Genomic DNA, 25246 nt, shown 5'->3' with positions numbered 1-25246 from the left:
AAATATTAAAATTGCACAGCTTCAAAAAATGCTGATTGAGCTGCTAAACTGCAGAACCAACAGAACATACTGTCTGTTTATTTCAGACTTTTCTTTAAAAGCATCACATACTGACCTAAAATGTGTCAACAACACTTCTCCAATGCCCTTTCACCATACCATAATCAAAGCCCAGTACTTATAATAGTAATAGTATTCAAGAAAAATATTTGAAAAAATATTAATTCAGTAGTTAACTAAATATTAAACTTAAACATTTGACTACAAACACAGATTTGGCCAAAAACAGACATGTATGGGGAAAAAGTAACATTTCTTTTAAGAATGAATATTATATTTTCCACTTTATTAATATCATGGGTGTATTTCTATAAGTTGGTACTGCAATAAAAATGACTAAAAAAAAAGAAGCATGAATTATACCACCTTACGCTACAATGAAATGATGTGCATAGCTTCTACCAATCTTGTGTAGTATTAAGAAAAACAAAGGGAATTTACAACCTAAAAGAGACTTTTGAAAATGCTAGTCAGCCAAACTAAAGACTAATATAAGTTTATTTTATTTATACAGCACAATTTCAAAAACCAGTGGTTGACCAAAGTGCTTTACAACCTTAACAATAAATAAATGAATAAAAATAAGTAAATAAAATACAAGCACACATGGGTAATGCAAAAAACAAAAAATACATATAAACACACCCTAAAACACCTAAAAAGCCTGAGTACACAAGTGGATTTTTAGCCTGGACTTAAAATATTCAATGGTGGAGGCTGATCAAACATGAAGAGGAAGACTACTCCACAATTTGGGCCTGAACATGGAGAAAGCACAGTCATCTTTACACCTCAAATGACTGTGTGGGACAGAAAGCAACAGCTTTTCGGCTGACCTCAGAGCTCTACGAGGACAGTATGGATGTATGAGGTTAGTGAGGTAAGCTGGGTCTAACCAGTTTAAAACTTTAATGATGAAAAGTAAAATTTCAAAATTAACTCTAAATTTCACAGGTAACCAGCCTAAAGATGCTAAAACTGAGGTAATATGGCACGATTTCTTTGTTTTTGTTAGCAGACATGTGGCTGCATTGTGCACAAGCTGAAGCTGAGAAAAAAATACAAAATACAGCCCATTAGAATAATCCACACGAGAAGAAATAAATACTGCACTGAGATCTAACAACATTAATACTGCACAGTCTTTAGGTCATTTAGGACTTTGATAAGTGCTAACTAGGTACTAAGCTTCACTCGGAAACCAGATTGAAAAATATCAATAATATTATTTTCATGTAAAAAAGACTGAAGTTGCTGAAAGACATCTTTTTCCAGTACCTTAGAAAGGAATGGAAGTTTCAAAATTAGCCAATAGTTACTCGGATCACTGGGGTCCGGACTGGCATTTTTGCAGAGAGGCTGCACAAGTGCATGTTTAAAAAATTCTGGTACTTGTCCGGAAGTTAGGGTATTATTTATAATTGATAGAAGGATCTACGCTGTCAAATACATCTTTCAGGTCCCAAGGAGGAATAAGATCTAATGGACATAGGGAAGGTTTCAGATCTGAGACAACTTTACATAAGTGAGAAAGAGAAATAAGATGAAAGGTTTTTAACGTTGGAATGCATGGTAGAGTAGCTACTACTAGTGCATCCCGCAAAATACATGAGCATAGACAGCAGTTATCTTATTAAAGAAACTGAAGTTAGGATATATTACCATTTTCACTGCAGTGGGAGGTTGGGTATAACTGACTCTTATTAAAGTGCTTAATGTATTGAAAAGGACTTTTGGTTGGTGCTTGTGTTTTGCTACCAGGGCTGAAAAATATCTTGCTCTAGCTGACTTAACGGCCTCTTGAAAAACAGCAAAGGAATTTTTCAGGATGTCATAAGAGATCTGTAGCCTATCTTTCTTCTACTTTCTTTCTGCCCTTCTGCAGGCTTGTCTGAGCACTCTGGTGATTTTATTGAGCTGTGGTAGAGGCTTGGCTCTCGATCATCCATCCATCCATCCATCCATTGTCTCCCGCTTATCCGAGGTCGGGTCGCGGGGGCAGCAGCTTGAGCAGAGATGCCCAGACTTCCCTCTCCCCGGCCACTTCTTCTAGCTCTTCCGGGAGAATCCCAAGGCATTCCCAGGTCAGTCGAGAGACATAGTCCCTCCAACGTGTCTTGGGTCTTCCCCGGGGCCTCCTCCCGGTTGGACGTGCCCGGAACACCTCACCAGGGAGGCGTCCAGGAGGCATCCTGATCAGATGCCCGAGCCACCTCATCTGACTCCTCTCGATGCGGAGGAGCAGCGGCTCTACTCTGAGCCCCTCCTGGATGACTGAGCTTCTCACCCTATCTTTAAGGGAGAGCCCAGACACCCTGCGGAGAAAACTCATTTCAGCCGCTTGTATTTGCGATCTCGTTCTTTCGGTCACTACCCATAGCTCATGACCATAGGTGAGGGTAGGAACATAGATCGACTGGTAAATTGAGAGCTTCGCCTTGCGGCTCAGCTCCTTTTTCACCACGACAGACCGATGCAGCGCCCGCATTACTGCGGATGCCGCACCGATCCGCCTGTCGATCTCACGCTCCATTCTTCCCTCACTCGTGAACAAGACCCCGAGATACTTGAACTCCTCCACTTGGGGCAGGATCTCGCTACCAACCCTGAGAGGGCACTCCACCCTTTTCCGGCTGAGGACCATGGTCTCGGATTCATGGCTCTCGATCATCAAAGCTTAAAAGGATCCCCAGATTCCAGGATGGTTTCACAGGACAATCAAAAATGTTCACCACATCATCTGGAGTAAAATTACTAAATTGATTTACCACAGTGGTCTAAAAGCACTAGCAAACCAGGTTAAAGTCAAATTATTGTTAGGCCATGAGTAGCGGGATAGAGGACGACACTTCCTACAAAACCCAGTATTTTAGCATTACACACAGCAGGCATATGATCAGAAAGACAGGGTGCACATATTTACAAATCACTGATATTAAAACCATATGATAAAACCAGATCCAATGTGTGGCTACATTCATGCATTGGGCCAAAAACAGATTGAGTCAGATTAAAAACTTAGATTAAATTAATAAAATCCATCACAAGTGGCTTATCTGGAAAGCAAATATGAATATTAAAATCCCCCATGATTAAAAACCTATCCCATTTAGGCACAAATACACCAAGAAAGTCTAAGAAATCCTGTATGAAATTATCACCGACCAGTGGCTCATCAAGTCTGACTTTGATCAGCTGTAATTCAACGCTCTCATAAGATTCTGCAGGCAGCAAGCAACATCTACAGTGGTGTGAAAAACTATTTGCCCCCTTCCTGATTTCTTATTCTTTTGCATGTTTGTCACACAAAATGTTTCTGATCATCAAACACATTTAACCATTAGTCAAATATAACACAAGTAAACACAAAATGCAGTTTTTAAATGATGGTTTTTATTATTTGGGGAGAAAAAAAATCCAAACCTACATGGCCCTGTGTGAAAAAGTAATTGCCCCCTTGTTAAAAAATAACCTAACTGTGGTGTATCACACCTGAGTTCAATTTCCGTAGCCACCCCCAGGCCTGATTACTGCCACACCTGTTTCAATCAAGAAATCACTTAAATAGGAGCTGCCTGACACAGAGAAGTAGACCAAAAGCACCTCAAAAGCTAGACATCATGCCAAGATCCAAAGAAATTCAGGAACAAATGAGAACAGAAGTAATTGAGATCTATCAGTCTGGTAAAGGTTATAAAGCCATTTCTAAAGCTTTGGGACTCCAGCGAACCACAGTGAGAGCCATTATCCACAAATGGCAAAAACATGGAACAGTGGTGAACCTTCCCAGGAGTGGCCGGCCGACCAAAATTACCCCAAGAGCGCAGAGACGACTCATCCGAGAGGTCACAAAAGACCCCAGGACAACGTCTAAAGAACTGCAGGCCTCACTTGCCTCAATTAAGGTCAGTGTTCACGACTCCACCATAAGAAAGAGACTGGGCAAAAACGGCCTGCATGGCAGATTTCCAAGACGCAAACCACTGTTAAGCAAAAAGAACATTAGGGCTCATCTCAATTTTGCTAAGAAACATCTCAATGATTGCCAAGACTTTTGGGAAAATACCTTGTGGACTGATGAGACAAAAGTTGAACTTTTTGGAAGGCAAATATCCCGTTACATCTGGCGTAAAAGGAACACAGCATTTCAGAAAAAGAACATCATACCAACAGTAAAATATGGTGGTGGTAGTGTGATGGTCTGGGGTTGTTTTGCTGCTTCAGGACCTGGAAGGCTTGCTGTGATAGATGGAACCATGAATTCTACTGTCTACCAAAAAATCCTGAAGGAGAATGTCCGGCCATCTGTTCGTCAACTCAAGCTGAAGCGATCTTGGGTGCTGCAACAGAACAATGACCCAAAACACACCAGCAAATCCACCTCTGAATGGCTGAAGAAAAACAAAATGAAGACTTTGGAGTGGCCTAGTCAAAGTCCTGACCTGAATCCAATTGAGATGCTATGGCATGACCTTAAAAAGGCGGTTCATGCTAGAAAACCCTCAAATAAAGCTGAATTACAACAATTTTGCAAAGATGAGTGGGCCAAAATTCCTCCAGAGCGCTGTAAAAGACTCATTGCAAGTTATCGCAAACGCTTGATTGCAGTTATTGCTGCTAAGGGTGGCCCAACCAGTTATTAGGTTCAGGGGGCAATTACTTTTTCACACAGGGCCATGTGGGTTTGGATTTTTTTTTCTCCCTAAATAATAAAAACCACCATTTACAAACTGCATTTTGTGTTTACTTGTGTTATATTTGACTAATGGTTAAATGTGTTTGATGATTAGAAACATTTTGTGTGACAAACATGCAAAAGAGTAAGAAATCAGGAAGGGGGCAAATAGTTTTTCACACCACTGTATAACAGTTTTTATAAACAGTACCAATCACTCCACCTCTGCCAGATAGCATAGGTGAGTTAAAACAGCCACAGTTTTCCAGGAAAAGTTAATTTAAAACATTCGACTCACCTGTGCTTACCCAGGTATCGCATAGGAAGAAAAAAATCCAAATCATGAGATTTAATAAACACTTAAAACAAACGACTTATTCGTGATGGATATTGTGTTCACCAGGGCCATGTTCAGGACAGATATCACAGGTTGAGGAGCACAGCACTTGGGCCTTGTGCACACAAGAACCTCAAATTAACTCCTCACTTTGCACATGGGAGCTGCCTTTGCTTAATTTGAAGAAGGGAGCTAATTCAGGATGAATGGCATTGTCACTGCTTGCTTTCTGTGTTTTTGTGAGCTCCCATTTGAATAAATTCTGAGACTGTTCCTGTTTTCAATACAATGAAGCTGATTTTCTCAGGAACCTGGAATCACCTCCTCTTTTGTGCAAGTTGGTGACACATACTTCAGAATATACAGGGGTGGGAAAAAGTAGGTTAACAGTTGTTTATATGGACAAAGACATGCAGGTTATGATTGCTAGACTCAATCACACTTTAATAATAATAAGAAAACAAATAATACAAATAATAATATAAGAATAACCTCTGTGTTTCACATATTCACAACTGTAAACCTACTTTTGCCCACCCCTGCATATATAGGTGAGAATGAGACATGTTACATTGAATACATTTTTAATAGCAAGTATATGGAACATCAAAATAATGAAGTGGGATTGAAATATATGATCTTTCTTAGACAAAAGAGTTATCAATATTGATGCACACAACATACCACTAAAACTGTAATGCAAATAAATTGGAATAACCATACACTCGGTGCATGACAATAAACATTTTCGTGAAAGTACTACAAAACTATACATTCAGCTCAATGTACAAAACTATTGTTTTACTTGATGACTATTTTTATTGAAATTTTAAGGAATGGACAGAAACCTCAATCACTTATAATGTGAACACAATCTTCTTTCATAAACCAGTTAACTAGGACACAGTAAAGTTGGAAGACAGCTGGCAAGGAGGTAATGACAGATTAAACACTTAACACCCCCACTGCTTACAGTTCCAAAAGCAACTTTGATCCATACAAATAGGCAACTAACATTCACTATTCTTAGCTAATAAAGATGTACCACATTTCTAATAACTGTTAGCCTTTCCCAGTCATCTTCCTTCATTACAACAGTACTGGTACAAACAGTATCATTTCTTCAGCACAGGTCTCAATTTGAAACAAAGTAAAAGTAAACAAAATTAACGTCTGAGAAAAATCCTAGACACTAACAATAAGGGTAATCTGAGTGAAATTAACACTTATTCTAGGGTCTAAAGGAAGGAAACAGCCCTAAATGGAATACCAGTCCACTGCAGGTGATCCACAAATCCAAATTAACTTACAGTGGGCCAGTTTAGAATCACTAATACCAAATGTGTATCTTGGGAGGTGCACTGCAAAAAATGAAATCTAAGCAAGTCGAAAAGTATTTATTTCATGAGATTAAAACTTGTCTTCCTTATTTTAAGAATTATTGACTTATTGAAAAATTTGTATTTACGATTATTTAGCTTACTTTAAGAAGTCTTAACAAGTAAATTTTGCTTACCCCATTGGCAGATTTGTTTGCTAAATAAAAGCAAAACAGCTCCCATTCAAAGTTTTTTTGTCTAGTTTTTGCGTATGCATTTTTTGCAGTGTGGGCAGATAATGCAAGCTTCAATACATACTATGTGCATATGTGTTTACAAACCAATGATCATATAGCTAAGGCAGCAGCATCTAACCAATCACCCATCCAAGTTATAATAAAAGCAAGGAAAACAAGAGTGACCCAGACATTAATTTAAATATTTAAATAAATGTATATTTGAGATCACTGGTATTTTTGGCAAGAAAATTCTAATGGGGTAATACCAGAGTGTTTCTATATGTGCAGATTTCTTGTATATAAACATTAACTTACCTACATAATAATCTGTCCCTCATTTGCTAATCACTACTGAAACATGTAAGCTCAGGCACCTTTTATATTACAAATAAGAATACAGTACAGTATATCAATCAATCAATCATTGGGATGCTGGCATTATAGCATAGGGAGGTCAGCAAACAATTGAAAAAAAAAATTCTACATATATAACTGTTCTCTAAACTCCAAGATGCTATGCTTCTTTGAAACAGGGTTAGCATACAAGGCTTCTTACAACAAAGTGGATTTTTCAAATTTAGAGCAGTTCTCCTTAGCAGTGGGTAAAAACTCAAGATACAGCACAGTATCATGTGAATTATTTATTTCTGACATTGATCTCCTTTCTCTTTTTTCAAAATTACTGTGGTTATCTTTATAGATGCAAATGTAATGAACATTTCAAACCTCTTTACCGACGTGTGCTGCATGGTCATCAGCAGAAGTACAAATGCGCACTTTAAAAAAAAAAAATAAATAAATAAATAAGAAAAGCAAAAAACAAACACCACAACAACCAGCAGTTCTCATTTTAATATGGCCAGTGACTGCCTAGATAGATTCTAGATAAGTAATTACACTGAGCATTACTTAGGAAGACACAGCTGAGGGTTGCTATAAATATTTTAATAATAAGTTAAATTACTGCTTGAGGTGTACTACTTATTTTGCACCCTTTTTAAGACTTCTAACAGCACTGTAGTTTAATATGCATTAACTATAAGGTCCAAAATGTCTGGCAGTGCCCATGACTAAGAATATTATACAGCAACTTCAAATGTTATAAAAAGGCATTTGTATTATAACTAAAATTAGTCTATGATATTGTATACTTTTAAATATAACTAAGCATTGTGTGAATTTATATACTGTATATTGGAATGTTTAGCCCATATACCAAAACATTTGTGCTTTCTTAAATCTTAACACAACAATCTGTCAGTCTGTAAACAAAGATTTACAGCAGATCTGAAGTTTATGATCGTACTCTGCAAAATGTGGAAAAGATCCAAAAAATTCAGGAGAACAATAACGCAATGGAAAAAAATGATAGTGGTTCATTGCCAGAAACTAAATTTTCTGATTAAATGAGAAGGTTACCATGCCCTTGCATTGGCCTACTTCATGTAAAAGTGCAGCATTAAGCCACTGCAGCTGCTTTCAGAAAATATTTGAAAATGGCAAGCCCTCTCAACAACCCAGCATTAATCAACTATGGATGAAACATTATTCCATCTCTGAGTACCTTAACCAATGTTATTCACAACATTAATTAAGACTGAACAACACTGCAGAAACCTATAATTTGATGTTTTCCTTTTAACATACACATATTAGAGTTACTTTGATCTTACACTTAAAATCGCTATGAATACAATTGCTGGAAGGTGATTTTCTTTATTATGTTTGTGGAGTTTTTTTCCCCCCCAGAGTCTGGTTGAGTTTTCTCCAGTTATTCCAGTTTCCTCCCATTTGAAAGGCCTGCACTTTATATTAAATGACCAATTATTTTTTGTATCACTTTTAAGATCCAGTTGGTGCTGACCTTACCCACTGATAATAAATCAGTAAAAACCATAACAAACATAAATTACCTACAAAGAAATGCATTTAAATATACTCCACATACAGTGTATCTATTGTATACTGTACACACAAGAGAATAAGTTACACAGAATCACTAATGATAAGAATATATTTTATTTATATGGCACCTTTCCCAAGCTCAAAGTGCTTTAAAGAAATTCAGGAAGTACAACACGGCACATATAACAATGAATACAAATAATATCCACAGAAAATGGTAAGTACAGGATATACAATCATTAAAATAAAATAAGTATAATAATAAGGACAATAAATGAGTATAAAATACAAAAATACTAAATACTACAAGAAAACCCTAAACAAATAACATAATTTGTGATATAAACACAAATCATCCTGAGCAACTGGACATGGAGGGCAAACTGAAAAAAGGGTCACAATGCCAGAGTAAATTAAATGCCTTCCATTGTAGTTTTAAGTTGTTTTTAAAAAATAAATTGAGTCAGCTGATCTCATTGTTACTGCCAAAAGAGCCAAGTATAGAAAGCCATTAAAAGACATATTAGAAGAAAAATTCTCTAAAATACATAATGAACTAGAGGTTTTTTGGATTTTAAAGTCTGGTGTAAAACAGTGTTGTCTTGTAAACATTTAGAATCAAACAACATACAGTACAAAGAGTGAAAATATTTTATGTAAAAAGTGCACCCTGAAGTCATAGTAGCTTCACACATAAATAAAGTCTGCATTTAAATTCATGACTTTTTAAAACTGTGTATAAATGTTTTACACTAAAAATATTTTAGAAATACACTGCTTACATCATTGATGAAACATGTTGGCCACATCTGTAATTAAAGAAACAAGAACCAATTAAACGTAAAACGCAACCATATTTTTTTGACCAAAACTGAAATCCATTACCTGGTCCTCACTTACTGAATGTGCTTAATCAAAATTTTGGTTTTCTAGTCGGCAGCTAGTTTACCTCAAGTACATATATACAAATCTCAACATTCACTTATGACACACAAATTTACCTAAAATGCACATTTTAGTGAAACTGAAGTAGCATGAAATATTTTTTCAGACACTAGGAAAACATGCAAATTTGGACTTGGGAGGTGAAGGGCAAGCAGTACCACCATGCTCTCTTTGAAATCCATCCATCCATCCATTATTCAACCCGCTATATCCTAACTACAGGATCAAGGGGTCTGCTAGAGCCAATCCCAGCCAACACAGGGGCGCCACCCCACTGCAGGGCGCACGCACACACACACACCAAGCACACACTAGGGACAATTTAGAATCACCAATGCATCTAATCTCCATGTCTTTGGACTGTGGGAGGAAACCAGAGTACCCGGAGGAAACCCATGCAGACACGGGGAGAACATGCAAACTCCACCCAGGGAGGACCCAGGAAGCGAACCCGGGTCTCCTAACTGCGAGGCAGCAAAGTTACCCACTGCGCCACCATGCCACCCTCTCTTTGAAATCCATAAGGTAAATATATGAAAAGTGAAACATAAGTAACAAGCAATAAAATATCTGATGCACAAAGTGTTTTTTTACTAAACTTTTTTATAATCAACAAAGCACAGTTTACCAGAGAACTCAAACTCTGTTCCTAGTTAGTCACTTCAGACTTGAACGTTAAACACACTGTACATATTTTCTAATTAAAACCAATTATCACTAAAAATAAAATGCTTTTAATTAAACTTTAGTTTGCTCTCTTATCATAATTTGGAACTTTTAATCTAGAGCTGCTTATTAAATGGTCACTAATGAGTGCGATTAACACGTGAAAAATTTCCTGCATTTTTCAACGCAACCCCTAAATGCATTAATTTATTCCGGTCAATCTGACCGTGCTTCGCACTTAATGAAACCATGGCAAAGTAATCCAAGACTATGAACAGCACTTGATATTTTTCTGTGTTGTTTCTTTATAGTGGTCTTCATCCACTCACACCAGTAAAGACACCACTCGTCCCTTGTAATGTGAGATTGTCCCGTACTGGAACAAAAATAATGCAATAACGTAGGGAATGCAATGCAGACCTAAAATTTCAAGCCTTCCAAAAAGAGTTTGGAGTATTCACTTATGTTTGCATTAGAATATATAAAAATTCACAGGCTCTTATCTGTATCTTTCCTGAGCAAGACTTGCTTCACAGATTGCTAATTATCACTTGTTTCATGGTGGTATTCACATTACATCCCTCCGCCCACACACAGACAAGTACAAAGCTCAAAATGATCTCAAATAATCCTGATTTTCCCTGTAATTAATTGAAAGGGGAATGACAGCAAACTGTTCCCTAGAGCCACACAATTGTTCCTGTGGCATGGACCTACTGTTCATGAAATTCTAGTCTAAACAGTGAAAAAAGTGAGACCAATTATGGCATGACATAACATTCTAAAATACTATATATAAAGATCCAATATTTAAAGCCACTGCACTTGAGAATCCAGGAAAATGAAGATGACATGTAAATAAGATATTACAAAATGGCATCAAGCATCAGTTCCACATAAACACAATAACAATAATGGACTATCAAATATTTTAAAAGGTCTACTCAGAAAATATCTGGGGATTAACTACAGGATTACTCTTTGAATATAGTTGTACATTAGCTAAGTTAAATCAAATTAAAATCAGAGGTTAGTATACAGTTTACATTTTTTCAATAACTCATTAACTGGGTTTATCACAAACTATGTGTAAAAGTGTTATCAGGCAATTATCATAATAATTATTTTAAAAGTAGGAAAATGTAATACGATGGATGATTAAAATAACATTTTGCAATGCAGACATGAAACATTTGACATCACAATATTGAATTACCAATCAAACTGTAATACTTCTTCAGAATGAGGAAGGTAAACTGGACTACCCAGCGAAAAACCCAAATATATGCAGACAATGACCAAGTGTGAGGTTCAAACCCAGAACACTGGATCTGTGAAGCACCAGTGCCAAAAATCATGTAACATGCCATTTATATAAATACAGATACAGTGTATATCTTATCATCAAGGGGGTACTGGAGTAGAAATTTTTACAGCCAGATGCCCATCCCAATGAAAATCTCCTTTAGTCACATTTTACAACATGAAAGAGAGAAGGTGACCTGATTCTAACACTATGTCACAGGGATAAGAGGACAGTAGAAGGGCAAATGGAGGTTGAAGATGACATGGTTGGAGGTGGTATCACATGGTATGAAAAATATTGGCCTCATCACTAAGGTTGCTCAGGACCATGTTGTGGGGAAGAGATACATTTTGGTGGCAACCACCTCATCTGGATCAAACGAGAAAATGGTTGCTAAACTGGGAATGGGGATTTTGATCATGCAGTATACAATGGATTCAGAAAGCATTCATGATCCCTTCACTTGCTGCACTTCATTATGTTGTAGATTTCATTTTAAATGGATAAATGTGACATTTCTGCCCATCAATCTACACTCAATAACCCATAATGACAAAGTGAAATATTTTTTAAGATGTTTGCAAATTTATTAAAAATCAAAAATTGAAGTCTCTTATTCATGGAAGTATTCTGAGGCTTAATTCAGTACTTTGTAGAAGCCCCTTTGGCAATAATTACAGCTGTAGTTCTTATTGATTAAATCTCTACATGCTTTGTACACCTGGATTTGGGTAAATCCTTTCAAGCTCTGTTAGACTAGATGGGAAGCAACTGCAAACTGTCATCTTCAGGTCTATCCACAGGAGCTCTATAGAGTTTAAGTCTGGGCTTTGGCAGCACCACTGAAGGGCAGTCACAAACTTGCCCTGAAGTAATCCCAGCATTGTCTTGAGTGTATACTTTGAGTCATTGTCATGCTGAAAAGTAAGCCAAGTGCACTCTGGAGCAGGTTTCCTTCCATGACCTCTCTGTATAGGGCTGCATTTGTCCTTCCTATGTCCCTACTGCTGAGAAGCACTCCCATAGCATGATGCTGTCACCACGGTACTTCACTGCAAGAATGGTATTAGGTACGTGATTAGCAGGTCTTTGTGAGCATATTGGAGTTCTGCTCAAAGACTTTCATTTTTGTGTGATCAGACCAGAGAATCTTTTTCATCATGCTCTCAGAGTCCTTAAATGTCATTTGGCAAAAGTGACTTCCGTCTAGCCACTTCTTCCATAAACCCCTGATTGATAGAATGCCCTTCTTGCCTGGTTATGAAGTTTGGTCAGACGGCCAACTCTATAAAGAGTCCTGGTAGCTGTTAGTTTTTGATTTTTAATAAAATTGCAAACCTTTCTGAAAACAGGCTTTCACTTTGTCATTATGATTTATCGAGTGTAGATTTAAGATCCTTTAACCGCCACCTTAGCGTGGTGGAGGGGTTTACATGTCCCAATGATCCTAGGAGCTCTGTTGTCCGGGGCTTTATGCCCCTGGTAGGGTCACCCAAGGCAAACTGGTCCTAGGTGAGGGATGAGACCAAGAGTGGTTCAAACCTCCCATGATGAAAGAAAACTTTGGACGGCGTTCTCCCTTGCCCGGACGCGGGTCACCGGGGCCCCCCTCTGGAGCCAGGCCTGGAGGTGGGGCTCGATGGCGAGCGCCTGGTGGCCGGGCCTGCACCCACGGGGCTCGGCCGGGCACAGCCCGAAGAGGCAACGTGGGTCCCCCTTCCCATGGGCTCACCACCTATGAGAGGGGCCAAGGAAGTCGGGTGCAGTGTGAGTTGGGTGGTGGCCGAAGGCGGGGACCTTGGCGGTCCGATCCTCGGCTACAGAAGCTGGCTCTTGGGACGTGGAATGTCACCTCTCTGAAGGGGAAGGAGCCTGAGCTAGTGCGCGAGGTTGAGAGGTTCCGGCTAGATATAGTCGGACTCACCTCGACGCACAGCTTGGACTCTGGGACCAATCTCCTTGAGAGGGGCTGGACTCTCTACCACTCTGGAGTTGCCCCCGGTGAGAGGCGCCGAGCGGGTGTGGGTATACTTATTGCCCCCCGACTTGGAGCCTGTTCATTGGGGTTTACACCGGTAGACGAGAGGGTAGCCTCCCTCCGCCTTCGGGTGGGTGGACGGGTCCTAACTGTTGTTTGTGCGTATGCACCGAACAGCAGTTCGGAGTACCCACCCTTTTTGGAGTCCCTGGAGGGGGTGCTAGAGGGCATACCTTCTGGGGACTCCCTCATTCTGCTGGGAGACTTCAATGCTCACGTAGGCAATGACAGTGAGACCTGGAAGGGCGTGATTGGGAGGAATGGCCCCCCCGATCTGAACCCGAGCGGTGTTTTGTTATTGGACTTCTGTGCTCGTCACGGATTGTCCATAACGAACACCATGTTCAAGCATAGGGGTGTTCATATGTGCACTTGGCACCAGGACACCCTAGGCCTCAGTTCGATGATCGACTTTGTGGTCGTGTCGTCGGACTTGCGGCCACATGTCTTGGACACTCGGGTGAAGAGAGGGGCGGAGCTGTCAACTGATCACCACCTGGTGGTGAGTTAGCTTCAATGGTGGGGGAGGATGCCGGTCAGGCCTGGTAGGCCCAAACGTGTTGTGAGGGTCTGCTGGGAACGTCTGGCAGAGGCCCCTGTCCGAAGTAGCTTCAACTCCCACCTCCGGCAGAACTTCGACCACATCCCGAGGGAGGTGGGGGACATTGAGTCCGAATGGGCCATGTTCCGTGCCTCTATTGTTGAGGCAGCTGACCAGAGCTGTGGCCGTAAGGTGGTCGGTGCCTGTCGTGGCGGCAATCCCCGAACCCGTTGGTGGACACTGGCGGTGAGGGATGCTGTCAAGCTGAAGAAAGAGTCCTACAGGACCCTTTTGTCCTGTGGGACTCTGGAGGCAGCTGATAGGTACCGGCAAGCCAAGCGGAATGCGGCTTTGGTGGTTGCTGAGGCAAAAACACGGGTGTGGGAGGAGTTTGGGGAGGCCATGGAGAACGACTTTCGGATGACTTCGAGGAGATTCTGGTCCACCGTCCGGCGTCTCAGGAGGGGGAAGCAGTGCAGTGTCAACACTGTATATGGTGGTGATGGTGCGCTGCTGACCTCAACTCGGGACGTTGTGGGTCGGTGGGGGAACTACTTCGAAGACCTCCTCAATCCCACTAACATGCCTTCCAATGTGGAAGCAGAGCCTGGGGACTCGGAGGTGGGCTCCCCCATCTCTAGGACTGAGGTCACCGAGGTGGTCAAAAAACTCCTTGGTGGCAGGGCCCCAGGGGTGGATGAGATACGCCCAGAGTTCCTCAAGGCTCTGGATGTTGTAGGGCTGTCTTGGTTGACACGCCTCTGCAACATCGCATGGACATCAGGGACAGTGCCTCTGGATTGGCAGACCAGGGTGGTGGTCCCCCTCTTTAAGAAAGGGGACCGGAGGGTGTGTTCCAACTACAGAGGGATCACACTCCTCAGCCTCCCTGGAAAAGTCTATTCAGGGGTCCTGGAGAGGAGGGTCCGTCGGATAGTCGAACTTCGGATTCAGGAGGAACAGTGTGGTTTTCGTCCTGGTCGCAGAACAGTGGACCAGCTCTACACCCTTAGCAGGGTCCTGGAGGGTGCATGGGAGTTTGCCCAACCAGTCTACATGTGTTTTGTGGACTTGGAAAAGGCATTCGACCGTGTCCCTCGGGGAATCCTGTGGGGGGTACTCCGAGAGTATGGGGTACCGGACCCCCTGATAAGGGCTGTTCAGTCCCTGTACGATCGGTGCCAGAGCTTGGTCCGCATTGCCGGCAGTAAGTCGAACCCGTTTCCAGTGAGAGTTGGACTCCGCCAGGGCTGCCCTTTGTCACTGATTCTGTTCATAACTTTTATGGACAGAATTTCTAGGCGCAGCCAGGGTGCTGAGGGGGTCCGGTTTGGTGGACTCAGGATTGGGTCACTGCTTTTTGCAGATGATGTTGTCCTGTTTGCTTCATCAGGCCGTGATCTTCAGCTCTCTCTGGATCGGTTCGCAGCCGAGTGTGAAGCGGCTGGGATGGGAATCAGCACCTCCAAATCCAAGACCATGGTCCTCAGCCGGAAAAGGGTGGAGTGCACTCTCAGGGTTGGTAGCGAGATCCTGCCCCAAGTGGAGGAGTTCAAGTATCTCGGGGTCTTGTTCACGACTGAGGGAAGAATGGAGAGTGAGATGGACAGGCGGATCGAGAGGAGTCAGATGAGGTGGCTTGGGCATCTGATCAGGATGCCTCCAGGACGCCTCCCTGGTGAGGTGTTCCGGGCACGTCCAACCGGGAGGAGGTCCCGGGGAAGACCCAGGACACGCTGGAGGGACTATGTCTCTCGGCTGGCCTGGGAACGCCTCAGGATTCTCCCGGAAGAGCTAGAAGAAGTGGCCGGGGAGAGGGAAGTCTGGGCATCTCTGCTCAAGCTGCTGCCCCCGCGACCCGACCTCGGATAAGCGGAAGAGGATGGATGGATGGATGGATGGATGGATTTAAGGGCAAAAGTGTCAAATTTATGAATTTATAATTGAGTCAACAACACAATAAAAAATGAAGGTGAAAGGTTCCAAATCCATTGTACATTTACAACCCCAATTCCAATGAAGTTGGGACATTGTGTAAAACATAAATAAAAACAGAATACAATGATTTGCAAATCCTTTTCAACCTATATTCAATCGAATACACTACAAAAACAAGATATCAAATGTTCAAACTGATAAACTTATTGTTGTTTTGCAAATCTTCACTCATTTTGAATTTGATGCCCGCAACACGTTCCAAAAAAGCTGGGACAGGGGTATGTTTATCACTGTGTTATATCACCTTTCCTTTTAACAACACTCAATAAGCGTTTGGGAACGGAGGACACTAATTGTTAAAGCTGTGTAGGTGGATTTCTTTCCCATTCTTGCTTGATGTACAACTTCAGTTGCTCAACAGTCCGGGGTCTCCGTTGTCGTATTTTGTGCTTCATAATGAGCCACACATTTTCAATGGGAGACAGGTCTGGACTGCAGGCAGGCCAGTCTAGTACCCGCACTCTTTTACTACGAAGCCACGCTGTTGTAACACATGCAAAATGTGGCTTTGCATTGTCCTGCTGAAATAAGCAGGGATGTCCCTGAAAAAGACGTCACTTGGATGGCAGCATATGTTGCTCCAAAACCTGTATGTGCCTCTCAGCATTAATGGTACCTTCACAGATGTGCAAGTTACCCATGCCATGAGCACTAACACACTCCCATACCATCACAGATGCTGGCTTTTGAACGTTGCGCTGATAACAATCTGAATGGTCCTTTTCCTCTTTGGCCCGGAGGACACGACGCCCATGATTTCTAAAAACAATTTGAAATGTGGACTCGTCAGACCACAGCACACTTTTCCACTTTGCATCAGTCCATCTCAGATGAGCTCGGGCCCAGAGAAGCCGGCGGCGTTTCTGGATGTTGTTGATATATGGCTTTCACTTTGCATGGTAGAGTTTTAACTTGCACTTGTAGATGTAGCGACGAACTATATAGGAAATTTTACACAGATTCTTCATTTGTACAATAGCAGACCACAAGCTATTTTTTGTTACTAAATTATTCCCATTTGGGAATCTTTACTGAATGACTGCACCAGCACTTTCAGAGGGAAGTGACCCTAATAGTAATTTTTGGGACTTAGCACAGGTGTGCAAAGTTGCTTCCTTACAGTGTATTTAGCAAGTGAAATTTTTGTTTTGGGAGATCAACTGTTTAATATGCATAACATGTGTTAGTCACAAACAATTAAAATGCTATTCCACTGCTGACTTACTCTTCCAGGTACATGATTTTAACTCCAGTTAGATTCTAGTCAATCCATAGTTTGAACAGAACAAGTACTGTAGTTCCTTATTCCAACCACAGGAAAGTTAAATTGTCTGGAAACTCCAGTGTTGCAGAATGGATAAAACTGAAAATGTGCTCTGAGATAAACTAGCATACCCTACCTAAGACAAAAGGAGGAATAGGATATTAAAGTACCAAGCACACTTAAAATTATGGAACCTGTACCCACTTAGCACATATTCTACAAAGTATGGACAAACAATGAAAAACAATAAAATTCTATTTTAAATTTTAAAATAAACTAAGCCTGGAATGTAAGTAGCATAATTGCTCAATTCTACCACAGGTGAATTTTTTCCCTCTACAAAATGTTCCTCCATTCTTCCTGTATTTCCACACACCTCATCCATATACTGTTGCACAAATATGATTAAGATAAAGACTTTAATTTCACAATACCTTTTTGAAACCATTTTGCAAAAAAGAAGGATGACATTAATTAATAAACATTTTCTGTATATTGTAATATATGGTAAGCATTGGGAAATAATGTGCTTGGTAACACATAAACACTATCTGAAAAATCAACAAAATAAATACAAACTTTTGCTACTTTTAAAAATATTTTAAATTAACACATTCAGTAATTCAAATGTTTTCAAAATGAGAAGCCAATTTATTAAGGACAACTGACCTTGCCACAGAATGAAAAAAAAAATTAATGCAGGCATAAACTGATTGTGTCTGCAAGCAATTCAGAGACAGAAATGACAAGACAACAGTAGTAGGAAAGGCAGAATGGCAATAGGTGCCAACGGCAGCTACACATGTGTATCAGGAAGACTTCTCAGCCGAGGATTTCATGTAAAATATGTCTCATGTTTTATGAGAATAGTAAAAGATCCTAAAGATGGAAAATAATTGTTACTGAAGTACTGACAAAAATGACGACTCATATCCATTATACTGTTGGTCATCTAACAGTCTAGAACAACAGCAGCATTAAGACATATAAGAAAGCACAAAAAATCATGAGCAACAAATATCTCAAATTCAATTCCTGTCAGTGAAAGGCAAAAACCATAGGTGAGTCTGCAGTGAATTTAGTAAGAGAAAAACTTAATAATAACAACAATGCTTAATATCCAATATTCGATATTGTGCAATTTGATGAATCTCTTTCTGTTGATTTGTGCAAATTGCAAGACCATTGTAATGACAAAACTATGAAGAATGAATGGCTCCGTCATTATATGAATACACAGTGGAGGTGTTGGAATAACGATGTATTTCTGTAACACAAAGTGTGCCCCCTAATAAGAGTAAAACAATACTTGAATACCACATTATACAAGTATCTATACATTGATGCTGATAAGGAGAATCCCATCATTTTAACAGCATATCTGTTTTTTTAGCTTAATAAAGTTTCATACAATGAGGCTAGGAATATCATGGAGATTGTTTAGGAACTGGATATTCAATTTATTGCAGTGGGCTTCCCACTAACCAAATATTAAACCAAATTGACCAATCTCTTTGTAAAGAACTACCAACAATTTATTGACAATAAGTATATGCAGAACTGGAGTCAAAGTAGTTCAACAACCCTGTGTTGCAGTTTTGGCCCCTAACTAAGTTTATGAACTGACAAATTCGATATGTTCTAAGGACAGACAGGATACCAGTTTGGTTTTAGACAAGCATATATAAAAAAGTGCCTGCTCATTGTGGACATATATTTATTGCTTTTTGATAACTACAGCAAATTAAATAATTGTTTTGTTAATTTTACTTTATCCACTTTTCATTCTGTATATGAAATATGTACTTTTTTTTGAAAGAATAAAAAATACACACCAGATTTTCAACAGAAAACTACATTGTGATATATCTAGAACATAACATTTTTGAGAGATATGTATCAGCAGTAAAAATTTTATAGCCAAAGTAACTCCTTTACGAATTGATCAATTTTTATAAACTTTTGTAGAAAATTTGCACTCATTCTTATTAAGGGTTGGTGAGGCTTTGTTTGGATTCCCACTGCTCATCTACAAGATTTTAAATTTCAAAAGTTTTTAAAGATAATACCTAAATCTTCAACCTAACTATTGCTTAGAAATTCACAATATTTAGCATACACATTACGGACTTTGAGAGAAACACAGTTTTCAGAACTTTGAATTCATTTCAAAGGACAAGCTTTGTTATTTTAAATTTTAAAAAATGTTCAAGTGCAGTAGTCACCACAGCTAAGCTAACTACAAAGAAACATTAATTACATCTTAGGTCTTCATTAAATTGCCATGGCGTATACAGTACTATATTTGTTTTAGAATAGCTGAGTGACAGAAAGTGTGTATTTTTACTTCTGTAATTTTTAACATATTAATAACAAACTATGAGTAAATGAATTATAACAAAATGTATATAGTTACAGGTGAATTGATTATTTAATTAATGACTCAAATTTGTTAAAAATAAATGTAGGTCCAAAAGGTTGTTAAAAAAATAACGAATCATGTTTCTATTTAAGCCAAATTTCTTTCTTGCCTTCTTATCAGTGTGGCCACCCACACTTTCTATTAATGGTCCAAAAGATAAGACCTGTATAGCTTAAAGGAAAGTTCATACTCTTTGTACAACATACCAGGGACAAGTGGAATTCCACAAAATGATATTTTAATAACTTTTAAGCTATTCCCTCTCTCATAGAAATCCAATTAATATAAAAACCCATTTTATACACTATAGAAGCACACTTCTTCCCCTATGCACAATACCCATTACATGACAATGATTTTTTTCTCCACAGTCATTTCAAATTTGAAACATAGTGCATGGCAAAATATGAAATTGTAATTGAAATTTCAATTGGTGCTTTGTTTTCTGGAAGAGACAATTTTGCTGGACTGAACAGTAGCAATTTGTTTCTTACAGTACTTCAGGAGCTGCCCACCTCCATTCAAACATTTGACTCCCTCAGGGTGTTTAGGAAGCATTTGAAGACTCTTGTTTAGTGGATTGCTGTTCAACTGATATTAGCTGTTAAGAATTGTAATTGGCTTGTATTTTCTTCTGAACTCTTCACGTGTGATGATCAATTTGTAATATGTCCTGTAACACTTGCTTCCCAAACAGTCCCCTGGGCTGTTCCATACCCAGGTTGGAGCAGTTCCTTCATTATTAAGCAAGTAAGAGATCCAGAAGTGATTCCATGTGTGGAATTTGCATTTGGCAGCTGTCACTGTGAACTATCAACATGGGGACCAAACAGCTGTCCATGCAAGTAAAAACAGTTCATCATTAGGCTGAGAAAACAAAATAAACCCATCAGAGAGACAGTAGAAACACAAGCAGTGGTCAAATCAACAATTTGGTACATTCTTAAAAAGAAGGTACATACTGGCAAACTCAGCAACACCAGAAGGTCTGGAAAACTACAGAAGACAACTGTTCTGGATGATTGCAGAATTCTATACTGAAGAAGAACCCCTTCAAAACATATAGCCAAATCAAGAACACTCTCTGGGAGGGAAACCTGTCACTGCCAAAGTCTACAATCAAGAGAAGACTTCATGAAACTAAAAAGAGAATGTTTATCACAAGATGCAACCACTGGTAAACCTTAAGCATAGGAAGGATAGATTAGACTTTGCCAGAAAACATTTTTTAGAAGCCTGCCCAGTTTTTGGACAAATGAAACGAAGATCAATATGTACCAGAATGCTGGAAAGAAATTAGTATGGAGAAGAGAAGAAAGGGCTCTTGATCTGATACATACCAAATCATCTGTGAAACATGGTGGAGATAGTTTTATGGCATGATCATGCAAGGCTCTGAATAGAAGTCAGTCACTGATATTTATTGATTATACGACTGCTGGCAGACGTAGCAAGATGAATTTTGAAGTTTATAGGACTATACAGTACTTCATGTTCAGATTCAGCCAAATGCCGCAAAGCTGATAGGACTACGCTTCAATGCTTTTCAGTGAAATGTAGTGGAATATTTTTCAAAGGCCAAGTCAATCAACTGACCTCAACTCAATTTGACATGAAATGTATGAGGACAAAATTGAAGACAAATTAATGGCAGAAAGTCCAACAAGCAAACAGCAACTGAAGACAGCTGCAGTAAAGGCCTGGCAAAGTATCACTTGGATGGAAACCAGCACTTGGAGATGACCATGTGTTCCAGGCTTCAGTCAGTCAGTCATTGACTATAAAAGGACTTTCAACAAAATATTGAAAATGACCATTATATTGATGATTATGTTAGTTTGACCAAATACTTTTAACCCCCTGGAAAAGAGGGGGCTATGTAGAACAATGGCTGTCATTCCTAAACGGTTCATACAATATTTTTGGCAAACCCCTTAAATTAAAGCCAATAGCCTACACTTCAAGCACATAATGATTTATTTCAGTTCCATTGTTGGGATGTACAGAGCCAAAATTTTGAAAATTGTGTCACTTTAAAAATACTTATAGACCTAACTGTAAATAATGATACATAGTTCTTCTTATGAGAGAATGAAAGAAAACCGGTGAACACAGTATGAGATAACAAGAGATAAATCTTGAATTCATATATCTATAATGTGAAAAAAGGTTTGGAAATGTAATGCTGATATTTAATATACTTTAAATGTACAGTAAATATGCTTCTGGTGGATTTTAGATCACTATCACAATGAGCATTAAAAAATATCCAAGTTTTGGCAAGTGTTACAGGGGCACATACTTCAAAATGATGAACTGTCGCAATAAGAAGGAAATAAATGTAAGGTGAACATCATCAAAATTATGTTTTTTCTTATAAATTCACAAAACTAAAAAAAAAAAATACTGCAATCTAAATAAAACTTTTTTACATTCACAGAGACTAACAATTACATATAGTAAGCACTTATAAATGTATCTTTAGAACAGATAAACATTGATACATAGCATATATAAACACTAAAAAGCACATCTTTGACCATGTATACTGTATGTTATGAAAACATTATTAAATCCATCCATCCATCCATTTTCCAACCCGCTGAATCCGAACACAGGGTCACGGGGGGTCTGCTGGAGCCAATCCCAGCCAAAACAGGGCACAAGGCAGGAACCAATCCCGGGCAGGGTGCCAACCCACCGCAGGACACACACAAACACACCCACATACCAAACACACACTAGGGCCAATTTAGAATCGCCAATCCACCTAACCTGCATGTCTTTGGACACCCGGAGGAAACCAACACAGAAAAGGTGAGAACATGCAAACTCCATGCCGGGAGGACCCGGGAAGCAAACCCAGGTCTCATAACTGCGAGGCAGCAGTGCTACCACTGAGCCACCGTGCCGCCCAACATTATTAAATATCCAGGAAATTATATTCTGTTCAAGAAGGTAATCTATTAATTGATGTGAAATATTAATTAACTGGACTCCAAACAAATTAATAAGTCCTGAATTTTAAATCAAATATTCCAAGTAAATAATATTAAAGGTTATGGAATGCAAGCATTACTTAGCCAAGGTGTAATAATATTTGGTAATGTTCCAATAAAAAATAGGGAATCACAACATGTGTCATCAGTCTTCAAGGCGATTTTAATATACAGTATATTAAAACTGAAATGTTATTCAAGATGCACAAAATTATAAGTCCAAAGCTACAGTTAAGTTATGCAGGTAAAACAATGTTCATATACCAAACCTCACAAGACAAAAATCTAGCTGTGTGCATTATACTGTATATGTTATAGATGAGATTTCTTAGTTTAAAATTTCAGCTAAACTTTGTTTTTCCTAAATATACTATTCTTCATTATGTGCATTTTCACAAACCCAAAGTTTAATTAAATCCTTCTCGAAAAAAGGATTATTTTGGGCATATTTTCACAATGCTAGAGATAATTGCAAAATGACAAACTATTTCACAATAACAGAAATGGTAGGGGTGGAGTAAAACAGAGAAACATCTTGAAGCAGAGATAACAGACATACTGAAGGGAAGTGTTTGTTCTATTAATTGGAACTGCAAGAGTATGCTGAAGTAGTGGATAACCTCAACATGCCAGAAAGTGCACATTACTTTAACTGGAAAATATAAATTGATCCAGTATTGGGGAGTGTGAGTGTACAAAAGTGTGAGTGGACTGAAGTCTCAGCCAGCATGGGTTCCTGGCATACACCAGATGTCACATTTGATAAATGTTAGCTATCAGCAATCAAGTAAAGGAATTATCACTAGCAAGTACCCTGCATAACTGAGTCTGCTGCATTTCTTGCAGACATTGTCAGCTTCATGCATCTCTGTTATAATACCTTTATTAATATTTACCTAACATGGGAAATAAGGTATAAGTAGGTAAATTGAAAATTCAGGAGATTAAAATAAAATACATTTAAGAAATAAAAAGATAATTAGAAAGGAACCTTGCCAATTCATTTAGGCTTCTGGATATTTAAACAGTCTTAACATGTTTTTCATGCATAAGCTAGAGGAAAAACTATGAACGCAATTTTGTCTACATAAAAAATTACTTGTACATTCTGCATACAGTCAGCAGCACAAAAGATTCTTGAAGAGTCTCCAATCTTACAGTAAATACATCACTCTGGATAATATCCAAACGACTACAAGCATTATATTATATATACACATAAAAATCTGCACTGTTCACCTGCTATTTTTCCCGAAAGAACTTGTGGGATGAGCCGGACTCGAGTCAAACACATTAAATGTAATACAGGACGAGATTTAACCACTTTTTGAACGTAAATGAATAATTTACTAGTTCATCAGTACAAAGATATTTTGTAGAAACAATAAGGGGTCGCTTTCTATAGGAGACCTTTGCCACATAGTCACACCTTGCTGATACACCCGTTGGTGTGCTTACCAACAGCCGCCCTCTGAACCAGCAGACGAGAGAGTGAAAAGGTTCCCAACATAAGGCAGCTCCTAGTTTAGCGTATCTGTTCCATTGACAGCTGCGTTATCAGAAAGGCTGTTAAACAGTTCACTCAATTTTCGCACATAAATTTCTTAGTCCTTTACACCACCACTTCAATCAATGTTTGAATCGTGTTACTAATTAACTTTTATTTTCAAATAATAGTTCTAATAAATACTTTACGTCTTACATTTATTTTGGGTGGCAGACTTACCAATACTGGCACTCTGGCTTCCTTCCCTCAGCAGCCTTACTCCCTGTTCGTCCTGTGTCTGATTGTGCCCCAACTGAAGTGCCAACATCTGGAGACCCCGCCCCCTTAATCCGTGTATGCTTGGCGCGGACCTATAAATTCCGCATGCGCAGATCGACAGCGCTGGCGGCTGCTACTTTCCTCGCAGCCATTGGCTTCATTATCTGTCACGTCATTTGCTGTCGCTTTGGCTCAACTGAGCATGTGCATGCTGCTTCCATTTACACCTCCCTCTCTCTCTAAAACCAAAAGCGGTGACCTATTTATAGCAGGTATCATCAGCGTATGCAATTATTGTGCGGATGTGCGCACTAGCTCAGCACGAGCAAGGCATCTAATGCACGTTTTCATCTTCTCATGCAAATTAATGCTTTCGTATATACTTCTAAATACCTTTTTAATACAGAATGATGACTTCAAATACAATGGTAGATACAGCGTATTGTTATTCTAGGTTTCTGTTACATTAAGAAAATTAATTACACATGATTTAAAAATTGAATGGAAGCAAATGAGCATCATGTCCTGATGTACTGCCCTTGTCTAGGATACTATAATTGTAACATACAGATTCTTAATTCAAGTATTCAACTGAAAGAGGCAAACTGAAAAATGCATATTGGGGGCCACAGTGGATTGGTGTATGGATGCATATGTCACTTTGTGGAGTAGTGGTGATGGCTATGGACTTCAGTCCCTAAGACTGTGAGTTCAGATCCAGCTACTGATACAGTGTGACCATCACAAAGTCACTTCACCTACCTATG

General features: G+C 39.3%; 1 protein-coding gene across 2 annotated transcripts in view; it reads right to left on the bottom strand.

Annotated features, from left to right (window-relative positions):
• kiaa0513 (KIAA0513 ortholog) overlaps nt 1–24593 on the bottom strand; it is a 112742-nt gene extending 88149 nt beyond the window's left edge. The window contains exon 1 of one of the 2 annotated variants that reach the window (XM_028810149.2): nt 24441–24593. The gene's annotated coding sequence lies outside the window, so the exon portion shown is untranslated. The remainder of the gene's footprint in view (nt 1–24440) is intronic. The other variant, XM_028810150.2, reaches the window with a different exon arrangement.
• Nucleotides 24594–25246: the final 653 nt, after the last annotated feature.

Source organism: Erpetoichthys calabaricus, chromosome 9 (assembly GCF_900747795.2).
Source record: "Erpetoichthys calabaricus chromosome 9, fErpCal1.3, whole genome shotgun sequence".
In the NCBI taxonomy this organism is placed as follows: domain Eukaryota; kingdom Metazoa; phylum Chordata; class Cladistia; order Polypteriformes; family Polypteridae; genus Erpetoichthys; species Erpetoichthys calabaricus.
Note: the sequence above shows the minus strand (reverse complement) of the source record. Positions and strands in the feature narration are given on the sequence as shown.